The sequence below is a fragment of the Neodiprion pinetum genome, chromosome 6 (genome assembly GCF_021155775.2).
Source record: "Neodiprion pinetum isolate iyNeoPine1 chromosome 6, iyNeoPine1.2, whole genome shotgun sequence".
Taxonomy (NCBI): Eukaryota; Metazoa; Arthropoda; class Insecta; order Hymenoptera; family Diprionidae; genus Neodiprion; species Neodiprion pinetum.
In genome coordinates this window covers 16,921,009-16,933,040 of record NC_060237.1, presented here as the reverse complement: position 1 = coordinate 16,933,040, position 12,032 = coordinate 16,921,009, and positions in this window count along the sequence as shown.

Here is a 12,032-nt window from a genome sequence, read left to right as displayed (position 1 = left end):
GTAGGCTGCAAGGGACGTTTTCAGGCAGTTTTCGGTGTCTGAATATGTCGAAGGAACGTCTCCTGCTACGGCGCAATTAACGTACAGCTCTAGGCAACGTTCTTTTGGCCAGGTATATCTTTCGTCGTCGCCCGTGCTCCGGCATCCTCTCAAGGCTGCTGAACGGATGTCTACCACCTGCCGATTCGTTCGTTTATAAGCTCAATTTGGGCGTAAAGATGAAACCGCGATTAACGTTGCTGAATATCAACGATTTTTTACACACTGATTTATCGCATACGCTAATAAATTATTTGGTGTAATCAGGGCTCATCTCACGAATTACAAACATGTACCGTATAGGTATGTCGTACGAATACCTTGTTCGTGTACAACAAACTTGAGACACAGTTGTATCGATTGAGTTTGGTTTTTACGAACTTTTTTTATTCGTAGTTTATTGAATGTGATACACGTGGAGGAAAAGAAGCAATTCTGTTACATCAAATTGGGGTTGGACTGCATGTTTTTCACATAATATCAACGAGCATGGTATTGATTATACATGTTAAAAGTTTGCACGAAGTTTCAGAAAATTCTATGTGAAATACGAATCTTGCAGAGCTAACCGAGACAAAGAGATGCAGAAGGTTCGATAGAATTGAGATTTTTTCCGAGCAATCACATGTATACACCGATAGGAAACGGCGAGCAAATGGTGAAATTTCACAGATTCATAGAACGACTGATTACGCATGCGCGAGCTTATTGTTAGTCGGATTTTCATGGCGGCTGGTTACTTCCAGCTTCAGCTGTCAAACACGGTTTATTAAGGTTATACGTGTATATGCCATGCAAATTTTTCTAAGTTAAGCAGATCTGAAACAGTTGATTCACGTTTGCCGTTTCTCGTACAATTGTACTTTTCTAGAACATTTCAACCGTTTTTAGTACGCTAATTCGCTTTATGATTTTTCAGTACATTTAGACATATTTTTGTGAATTTACATTTGTGGATTGTACTCGATCAACGATCAGATATGCTACTACGTGATCAAGAATGTCTAGTATGGAAGAGACTGAAGTCTTGAAACTGTATTTATCTCAAAACCATTTTCGATAAACTGGTTGTTTTGCACCTCTCTGACGAATGCGCAAACAATGAAAGCACCACCTGGCGGAAAAAACCATAACCTCGCAATAGTTGAATTCCATTTAGTGCATTCTACTACCTGACTAGTAAATTTTTTTTCATACAGCTGGCACATTCTCGATTACCAGACCGACAGCCCTGGGTTAATATTTACAAGTCATTAGGGAGGGTTTGGCACTTGGCGTTTTCTGCGAACCGACTAATAGCGGCAACAAGTCATTAAAACCTTGTAATTTCTATCCGCCACTCGATGCAGGCAAGTTTGTAGTTATATCATGCCTCGTTTCAAATAAGTCCGCTCCCCTGCGGTGTAGCTGCAAATATTGCCACCCTATCGTGTCGCCGACCGATCGAGATTCCATTATTGAGCGCGTGCGCACCGAGTTACGCAGCCTGCTAATCGTAAGTTTCACCATTCTCTCGCGGTATGCATGATAAAAACAATTGAACAAAGTGCAAAAGAAAAGATTTGCAGGATAAAAGTAATAAAATTGAAGTTGAAAGTTATAAACAGATGGAAAAGTACATTTTAATTTCTTTTAAAAAACCGCTTTGGAAATTTCATTTACTACAAATTTGAAAAAAATAATTTTATAACGGACGTTATTATACGGGTAAGTACCTATAACAACGGATCTATCGACAGAAAGACACGCAAAATCGATCTAGATCGTTCCCGAATGACAATTACATGGCAAGTCGTTTGCCATTCATTATACAATGCACGCAGAATTGTTTCTCATTTGAATTTCTGTTCATTTCTTGCGTTTTTTAGATTCGGTACGGGCTGCAACCGGTTGGTCAAGACAATATTCATTGTCGTTGATTTGCAAAAGTTGAATCAGAGATATTACACGTAACACCGGCGCTGTTACCGAGCGTCTGTTATATACAGTAACTAGCTTTATGCCACGACCCAACACGGCCCGAGAAGAATTTCTTTCGAATTCGATCTGAGAGAACCGCATTGCTGGCCTGTGAGTCGACGGCTACTCGTTCACCGCCTCTACACCGCACACCGGGACGTATCTGCGTGCTGCATCGTGCAGAGCACCAGGATTATGCCTATGTAGATGGAAAATCGCGAGGTTTATCCTCCGTGGCCATCGTGGACTTCCACGTCTCTGTAAAACGTGAGCTTTCGCCAGTCGCAAGTATTAACTTTTGTTCAAACCGTTTCGATATAAGCTGTAAAGAATGACCCGAACCTCCAGGCCTTCTCAACCAATCGGTCCACATCGGCAATTGAAAGTCACGACATAAACTCATTTTTACAATCATCCAGCTTCTAGCATCACAGCATCTGCAGTAGTGGCACTTGCAGTTTATCCGAATCACAATTTCAGGCCCATCTTCGACGTAAATGGTTTGTGGAAATTCAAACATATCGTAGGGTGAAATATTTTGCAGAAATTCCGCACGATAGATTTTTAAATTTCGTAAAAATATTTACGAAAAAATCATACAATTTTACTTCATTTTAAAAGATTTCCAAAGACTTGACAGATCTTCAACGGGATTTCAAAAGATTCCAAAAAATTTTAAGTCGTAAAATATTTTACTGGCCGACGCACACCAGATCCCACAGGTAGATTATGGTAGTTTCACAGGTACTTCATGCCTGTATGTATTTATCAGAAGGTTTTATCTACGGCTGGTGTCTGAAGCGCGATTAACTATTTAGGGTACGTGTAAAGAGAACCAGACGAGTGGCACATTGTTCTGCAAAACTCGTGTACCTACACCGAGATAGGGTAGGTGTACATATGTACAAGGTACGGAAACTGATTTCTAAACAGGAAAACGACGAAGGAACAAAGTCTGCCTACCTGCTGCTGTTGAGCCGCCTGTCAATCGTTAAAAAATTAGAACCGATAATTTTTACGCATACCTACCTCAAAGAGGGTCCTTCAGTTCTCTGCAGGCGGCTCAGTTTTACACCGTCGACACCAGGCATCCTCGGCTATTTTTCCTTCGCTTTATGTGTACCTTTGTACCACCGTTTTCCTCGGAATTGCCAGTTTAATGCGTGTTGACAACTTCCGTTCGAATATTTAAATTGATTTCTTTAATTAAACCGTATGATCAAGATTCGCGGCATCGAATCGCTGCCAAGTTTCGACTTATATTTTAAACACCGTCATCATTGGCCGAAAAATTGTCGCTACAGTTTATAACTGACAGTCGAGAAACTTGTGCGTTCCTTATTAATGAACGTAACTCGACGGTTGCATTAAAAAATCAACTCTTAATTTACTAATTTATAAATTAAGTTTCATGTTTCATTTTTCATACATCGGTTACAGGTATTTGCGCTCCGTTATTTACGCAGTATCGGAAATACGACGATGCGTAATTTTTTCATTTCTAAGTAGCTAGGTATATTTTAACGGATAATGAAAAATGACGATGATAATTAACGATTTCTAAAACTTACTTAAACAAACGACGTCCGCACATATTTTAATAAAAGCAATGTATTTTACGATTAAATTGTATGCATAGGTATAGGTATACTACAATCGAAATTCATATTTTCTTACGGTAGGCTGCGACCGACGGTCGAATCGTTAATCAAATTGTTGGCTCTACATTGTTGTATGGCAAAAACATTCATCGGAAAAATAAAATTTTTCTTATCTGTTATTTACACGTTTCGTATATTATTATTATTTTAACCCGACTCGTTTTGGATCATTTTCGACGGATGTTAGTACATTAGAAATTTCGGTCAAGGTTATTAATTTGTTTTGGAATTTTTTTGAGCAAAAACCACCGAATCAGTTGCGATTGAGGATTGCTGCGATTTTATTACAGCCTCTAATACATTTCACTTTATATTTCGAGGAAAGTGATCGAAACGACGGCATTTTAGCCCACATGTACCAACGGAAACCGCGATTTTACATCGCTATTTGGAAAATACGTGCACCGGCGAGGTGGGTGGTCGGGTTTAAAAATCTGAGACGGAATCACACCGCGAGAGGATCCCTCAAGCAGTTAGAGTATAGAAATCGAAAAATTATGAAAACTATCCGCAATCCCATATAAATCCAACGTATAAAGAAGCTGGCGAAGATTCGAGTTGCCGTTCATAAATTGCATCATTTCACCGGCGCAGAGTTGACTGTTATATAACACGGGTAAAATTTGGGGTAGAGTGGGGAGGGGATGATTCTCCTTCTGCACGGGCTTCCGAAGGTTGGCTTTCCGTGACGGGAATAAGAAGCGAGAAAATCTCCGGCGAAAACTGCGGTGCAGCTGTTGCAGCGAGTTGTGTGAGAACGCGAACTCGTCGTCACCGTCAATGGCTTTCAATCCGAACGCTGAGCCAGACGCACATGTGTCGGTACACGCACATACCTCCCAATACACGTAGAACTTTTTCCTCAAATTTTTCTTCTTCCTGTCCGATCGTGCGTACAATCGGGCCCCGTCCGGTCCCCGCAGCGAAAACTGAGCTGACGTATACAGTCCGGGCCTCGTGTTCGCGTTCGTAAAGGACGCTGCAAGCCATGCCACGCACAAAATGCTGCTTGCAGCCTGGTTCCTGCAGTGCGAAGTGGTGGGCGACGTAGATATCGGGTATGCCCGCGAGAGAAAGTTAGTCAACAACAATGATTACGTGGCACATGGGATTCGGTATTCGGTATATTCGTCGCGCATATGTGTTTTGTATATTGGTTATAAATAGCCGCGTGTACACGAAAGTTGGGGATATTTATTAATTTTATTACGGCCCAGCCGTGCATCGAGTATTCAATTAATTATTATATTCGCGAGGTAAGAAAAACTCTTTGAAAATGAACAAGAGCTTGCGATTAATGATTAATGTTTCGGTTCGAGTCGCTTCGAAGTTTCTCAAAATCCATTCTCCGTTATCAAACACGTTTTTCTGTCATGTTAAATTTTTCCAACATTGCAACGATAGTGATCATGATCAGCAAATGGTGATATTGAATTGACTACTGAAATTAAAGAAAATCTGTTTCAGTGAATTGGTAGAAATAAAAAAATAGTTTTTTCAATAACGAAAGACTGCCGTGGATTGAAATCGAAAAGACCTGCTTGATTTTGAATCATTCTGAAATAAATAACGCATCGATACACAAGCTTTCCCGTTTGTATTTTTAATATTTTCTGTTTTTACATTTTCATCGAGTTCTTTGTAGCTTATGAATATAATAATTTGATAAATACTCAATGTACCAGTATCTCGCCATGAAATTGATAAAAAGTATGGATTTCTGGCCAACCAATATCTTTATACGACTCGACGAATCTATAACGTAAAAGTTAATAAACAGATTTTCTTCTACCGGATTATTCATGTTTCAAAATAATTTGTATACAACATTTTTTGCAACAATATGATGTATAAAATGATGAAATGTGAAATGGAATAATAGTCATGTAAAAGACTGAGTTTACCTCTTTGTTACACAATATATACTATTTTTGTGCTACCTCCGATCAAAAACTACAAAGCCATCGAATTTTTGACGGAGGTAGTGCAAAAAAGAATAAACACTGCATTTATGTTTTTAATATGCATATCGTACAGATAAAAAATTTAACCGTTTATCGTATATTAAACTCAACAAATAGAAACGGCTCACTTTCATCCACAATTCCAAGTCAAATAGAGATGGGTCCATGTTTACCTCGTCGTCGGGACAGAGATTAAATAATGCGACGCTGCAAATTTTTTAATTGCGCACATCGCGTTAGAAATACAAATGAGAGTGTGAAACACCGATGCCAACAGTTGGATCTATGGAATTTGGATGTTTCCGGTAAAAAACATCATCATGATCATCTGTTTGAATATACCCCCTTGTAATTTGAAAAATGTTACAGAAAGAGCAAGTTGGAAGTGAATAAAGTAAACTGCTGGCGTGTGTTTGAACTGTGCAGATTGTGTGCAAATTTACAAAAATTATTACTCGTTAGAGGTGATCCCTGCCGTTTTCTAAGGTTTTGCGTCGCAAAGGTACGTCGCAAATCCTCGACGACGAGGACAAACAAAAGGCTATATCATCCCTTTGTAGCGTATACTAACAATAAGCTCGCCAGTACGCCACACATATACCTGCAAAAGCAAACTTTTCCATTCGAGGTATTAGACACACGGTGTGCATAGCTGCATAGCCCGACCTTCCGACTACCCAGGTATAGCCGAAGCTGCTTGTTTTCAGTAAAAGAAAAACAGAAAGATGAAAGGCAGACGGTCTGATTTTATTACAACGATCAGACCTGCAGTAGGATCTATGAACTTTCGTAAAAACAAATAATTTTCCAACCTAATTACCATCGCTATTCATTCCGATAAACAAGAAATCTTGTCGATATATTTATATAAGAGAAAAAAAAGCCTACTCAAACATTTCGGACAGTTTTACAGGCGAAGTATCGAAAGAACGCGTGAAATTTGGAATGTTCTGGAATATATCAATTTTCGTGTTCCTCGCGAGTAGGAGTCAGGTGAAAATTCGAATATTCTGAACTACCAAGAATTAATTATACCCGGTGTCGGGACAGGATACATTTCCTTTTATCTTGATGGTTCCATACATACACGTTCCAGGAATACATCAGCGTCCTAAGTTCGGAATATTTCTTCGAGATCAAAAAATTTCTAATAAAATATTTGTTCCGAACGATCTCGGCATATTCTTTGCTATATCCGCGACAAGGCTGTAACTCCTGCAGAGTTTATGCGAAAATCTGGAAACAATATTTTCATTTTACTCTATTCGTCAGTGACGGTGAAATATACTATTTAGATTATCTTATACAAAAGTGTTTTGAATTAAAAAATATAACTAATCTCTCGAGTCGTGCAGAATGATACTGAAAATGTAAGAAGAGAAAAAAAAAAAAAAGAAAAAGAAATATCTGAGTAAACTACCCTTTTCCCAATAAGATTTCTCGGTTTCCCAGATATTCCCGAATCCATCATACATCCCGTGTCCTGCCGGATGGATTTTGCGGGTATTTCATCGCACACGTTCGTAGTATAGCACGCATCGATATTGTATAAGAATAATTCCCCGCATCCGAAAAACTGTTCGCGGCACACGACAAACCTTTGTTGTCGCCGGAACGAAGTGTATAACTATCGCATCTCCCTCTTCCGAGGCCCAAACGCACACTCGCATACCGGGCATAGGTGGTTGGGTTGAAGGTTGGACGTGTGTGCGGCGTATCTCGCATTGCACGGTGTTGTGTGCGGATAGGGATTGTCGGACAAAAGACCCCGGCGTACCTTCGGGACCCAGAACTCGTCCAGGTATACAGCGCGGGGATCGAGGATCGTGGTTCAGGTACGCGGCGTCGAACCCAGGTACGCCAGGTGGCAGCCTCTTTTTTCATCGGCGATCGGCCCGGCGAACAGCTGTTTCCCTTAATAAAGGAGCCCTTCCCCAAAATCCTGCTGCCGCCCCTGTAGGCCCCCGGGGCTCATGTCCTACTTTAAAACGCAGCTCGTAATTTACCGAACATATGACTGACGAACCGGGGATTCGAGCGAGCCCAAAGCCCTCGGATCTTGCCCGTGTCTTCGCAGCTCTCCGAATACCGACTTCGCATCTACTCCGGCTGACAGAAATCGGCAATTCCTCCACAAGGTGAGTTCAACGCTGACTTTCGGCACTTTTTACTGCCGTGCGTTTTTTTCAAAGATAATTTTATTTTCGTACAGCTTGCACTGTAGAAAATTCTGGTAAAATAGGTATCGTTTGCGCGATAACGATTTAAATATTACTGTAATTACGAGAACATGCGAAACAAGTAACTACTTAGTGAATTTTTTAAGGAATACTACATTTTCTGGTAATCGCGACGTCGGATATATTTGTATCGGGTAATTGCGTTTCGTTAGTTACAAATAAGGCATTAATAACAATTTATTCTCGCACCGACATCGAGTTATAGCAATAGTTACTACAAGAAAATACAGCACGAAGAGCCAGTATCGAAGAGAATAATAAGGATAATATATTAGACTTTCTCGTTATAGCTACAAAACTCATCATCATTTTGTACGCAGAACTATATTTTTCATTTCTGGTATATAATAAAAATAGCCAAGGATTGAATAGTAACCATAACTAGAAATTCCGGACGGTGTGAGCAGTGCAAGCCACCGCTGCACCGTGTGGTGATACTTTTGGTACATCCCGTCGATTTTCAATAGGTAAGTAATGTTGTGATGCCAAATGGGATTTTGTTTTTTAAATAATTTTCAGTTTGTCGAAAAAAGCTCCACTTCAATATTTTTAGTCGACTGATATATGTATATGTGCATGTGTATATGTATGGGAGATTTTAGTTCGATTCAAACGGATCGAAACTGTGATATTTTAGAAATGGCTGATTTCTCTTTTTTGACTTGTAATGTTAGTTTTTTTTACTATTGTGAAAGGATATATTCTATAATGATAGTTATATAGTTAATTGCGAAAAATAATTTAGAGTTTGTTGTCGATTAGAGCTCTCCGAGGTGGAGTAATCGATAGAAAACGCGAGCGCGTGTAAGATTTGTTATTTCCATGGGATCCGAGATATTCATATATGTGCGAACAATACATTAATATTACATTATTACAGACCAGGTAGATACTTATGTTGCGAAACAGTTCAGTATATAACTTGGCCAAAATGAAAGAGCGTAAATTAAAAATTGTACACAGACGAAAGAACAACAATAAGAGACAATTAACAAAGAAATATGCGATATGATAACAGATGTAGCAGTACAATCTGGCTTATAATTTCGTAGAACATTCGTTCAAAATGACTCATAGCTGTAACAAAGAAATAGGCGATATAATAAAATTTACATCAATAAAACTTGGCTTACAGACTCGTAGAAGTTTGTTCGTAATAACTTATATGGCTTTAAACCACATCGAAAAGTATTTCAATAGGTTGCAATAAACAAGAAGGTTCGGTGACTCACTTCATAGATTGTATGTAAATACAATATTGTAAGACAACGTCGTTAATGCATGCGACAATGATCGTCCTGCTTCGTGGAACAATGCAAGAAAGCAGAGTACGGCATATAAATCCTCACCCCCAAAATACCCAATTAGAAGGAGGCGAGGTGAGCGAAACGAACGTTCCGCAAGTTTACTGGTCATTATCAGTCTGACTCATTGCCAGAGCGTGTTTCGCCTAGATCTCTCTACTAATGACGAGCACGGTTACCGTCTACGTACACGGCGACGAAGAGAGGTTAACGTTTAATTAGATATCGATAGACCGAAGCGTTTGGTTTAAGAGATTGGTTGATCCGTTACACACTTATGAAGGACTCTCTAATGCAAAGGCTGTATATTAATATTCCGTCATTCAGCAGCATAGTTTCGACGGGACAGACTCTCGAAATTTCGAGGTCTGTGTTTACTCGCAGCAAATTTTCAAACTTTTGTAACTCCGAATGTTGCTGAAACAAAGTAAATCTCACATGTTAGTACTTGTATTGCTAAGTACTACAGGTATAAAGTACCCGCAGTTTCGGAATCGTCAAGCTTATAAGAGAGTGCTGTAGTCAGTACTTACCGACCGAGTAAACTGACATTTATTTTCATTATTATCAGAGCCTACTCCCCATAAAAGTAAAAGTACCACATGTAGTGCAATTATACTTGCAATGTCAAAAGAAAAAAACGTTCAGCAGTATGTTGTGTGAGAAGAGACGAAAGTTGGCGATTGCGTGGAGCGTGAAGTTTGCGCCTGAGCGAAGCGAGGGCTGCGATCAGACGAGTTGCGATCGCCAACTTGCGGCCCTAATCCTTATAGCATGTACGCTCTAAGCCCTAATCACACACTATAGTTTTTATAACAAGGGAATAAAAAGTGGTAGGGCTTTGTGAGGTAGTTTTGCCGAACGTGAGTTTTTTTGAGAATGGAATGAAAAGCAGAATTTCTTCTCCTTCGGGACGAAAGTGATGGTATTGTATCCTGCGCTTGCGCGAACCTATCTTCACGACACTGGGATGAAATCGGCTATCTTTGTCCCGCTAAGCTGCTACGCAAGGCCTCACTTTTCATGCATGTGCGATAAAAAAACTTTTTCGTTTTCTGTGATAATAACACCAGGAAATGCTGTTACTAAAAAAAAGTCGCAATTCAATTACAGGAATATATTTTTCGATCCTTCAATCGGAAGCAAGTCCAGTTCGACCTCTCAATAGTTCAACTTCCCCCAGTTTTATGCTCGGACTGTTTCCTCCACTACTTAGAGGATTAAACGCGAGACCGAATTTCGTATACATACTTCTCAATAGTTCCGTCAACCGAAACATTTTTTCATTCGTATTTCGAATCGTAAGAGCGATCGGGACTATCGAAGGGTCTAACCACCCAGAAATTTCCATCTTATTCATTTTTTTGAATTTCAACTGACACCTTGAAGTGTTACGAACAGTTGGAGCCCTAACTCGTACTGAAATTCGAATTACGTCACAATGACTCCCAATATCTTACGTCGGCTGCATCGCCAGTCATTGTCACATAATTCGTATAGAATCGGACTCGCATTTTGTTGCGCACCGAAAACAAGTTAGCCGGAAGCCCAAGGAATTAATGAGTATTAGTGTACATAGTAGGGGAACACCGATACGTGGAAAAACTCTTCTCGTTTCATTTCTGTCTCGAACTATTGAGAGGTCGAACTGTATAAGAGTTAATATTCATAAGATAGGACTAAATAGCTATAATAATAATGTAAATTTAACGTCTGATTGAATCAAATGCGCCACTGTATTTAATACATGAGATTGTTTGAATTGAATTACTATCCTGTTGAAGATCTTAATAAATAAGCCGTAAAAATAGTATGCTCTGCTGTACTTTTCATCACCTTACAAACCAATTCCATTACTGAAAGTACGATCAAGTACGATAAAGATCTTGTGTCGTTAAGATTTTCTTATTTTCATAAAATGGTTCCTCAATTTTTTGTAAAATTGCTTGTTGCATCATTTTATCGGTTTTATAGCAATTTGTATCAAGTTTTCTATAAACATTGTATCAGCTATATCGGCGTTTTTCTAATATCATGTATTTTTTCACACAGAAACACACGGTCGAGGAGAACAGGAAATAGCAATTTTTTCATCTTTATAATTTGAATGTGAAGTCATGTGAATATCAAATTTTTTCATCCAGCCATTTCCAAGATCATCGCGGGAGTTTGTTTGTTTGACATTTTCCGAAAAACGTGTTTTTCGGATACTATAGGTTCGAAAATATAAGGATTCATTAAAATTGAAATAAGTGATTTTCGACGGTACCAATGCTTTTAGACCGTACTTATACTACCATAGACGACGAAAAGTAAAAGAGCAGAGTATATATTAACGACAAAATATTTTATTATCACATTTGATGGTACATACATAATAAAGTAATTGATTTGTAAAAAAAATTGTATTTTTACGTCGTATTTCCGCTGTATTACGCAACTACTTACTGGGAAGATGTGAAAAATAAAACTACAGTTCGCGGCGAAGGTGGTTTTACACCGCGAGTCGTTGAATGAATGATGAGTCTCGGTATAAGTTGTTGGGTATGTATACATACAGCATGAACTTTCTCAGCGCCAGATGCTACCCGCTTACCTACACCAGCCAGGATCGGCGCAAGCTGCATCGGATGCTGATGTGTACCGCTCGCGAGGGAAAGCACGCGTGCGAGTTACGTGGTCTGACTTCCAGTTGGATACGCGTTTGTAACACTGACCTCAATGACGTAACAGATCTCGATCGAGAAAGGTCGTCTGCCCTTCGTCGCGTTAATCGTCCTGAAAATCTTGAAACCGACCTGCACCCCCGCGAAAACTTAAGCGACGTCCTTGGTCAGGGTCCTCGAACACTGGGAAAAAACTGGG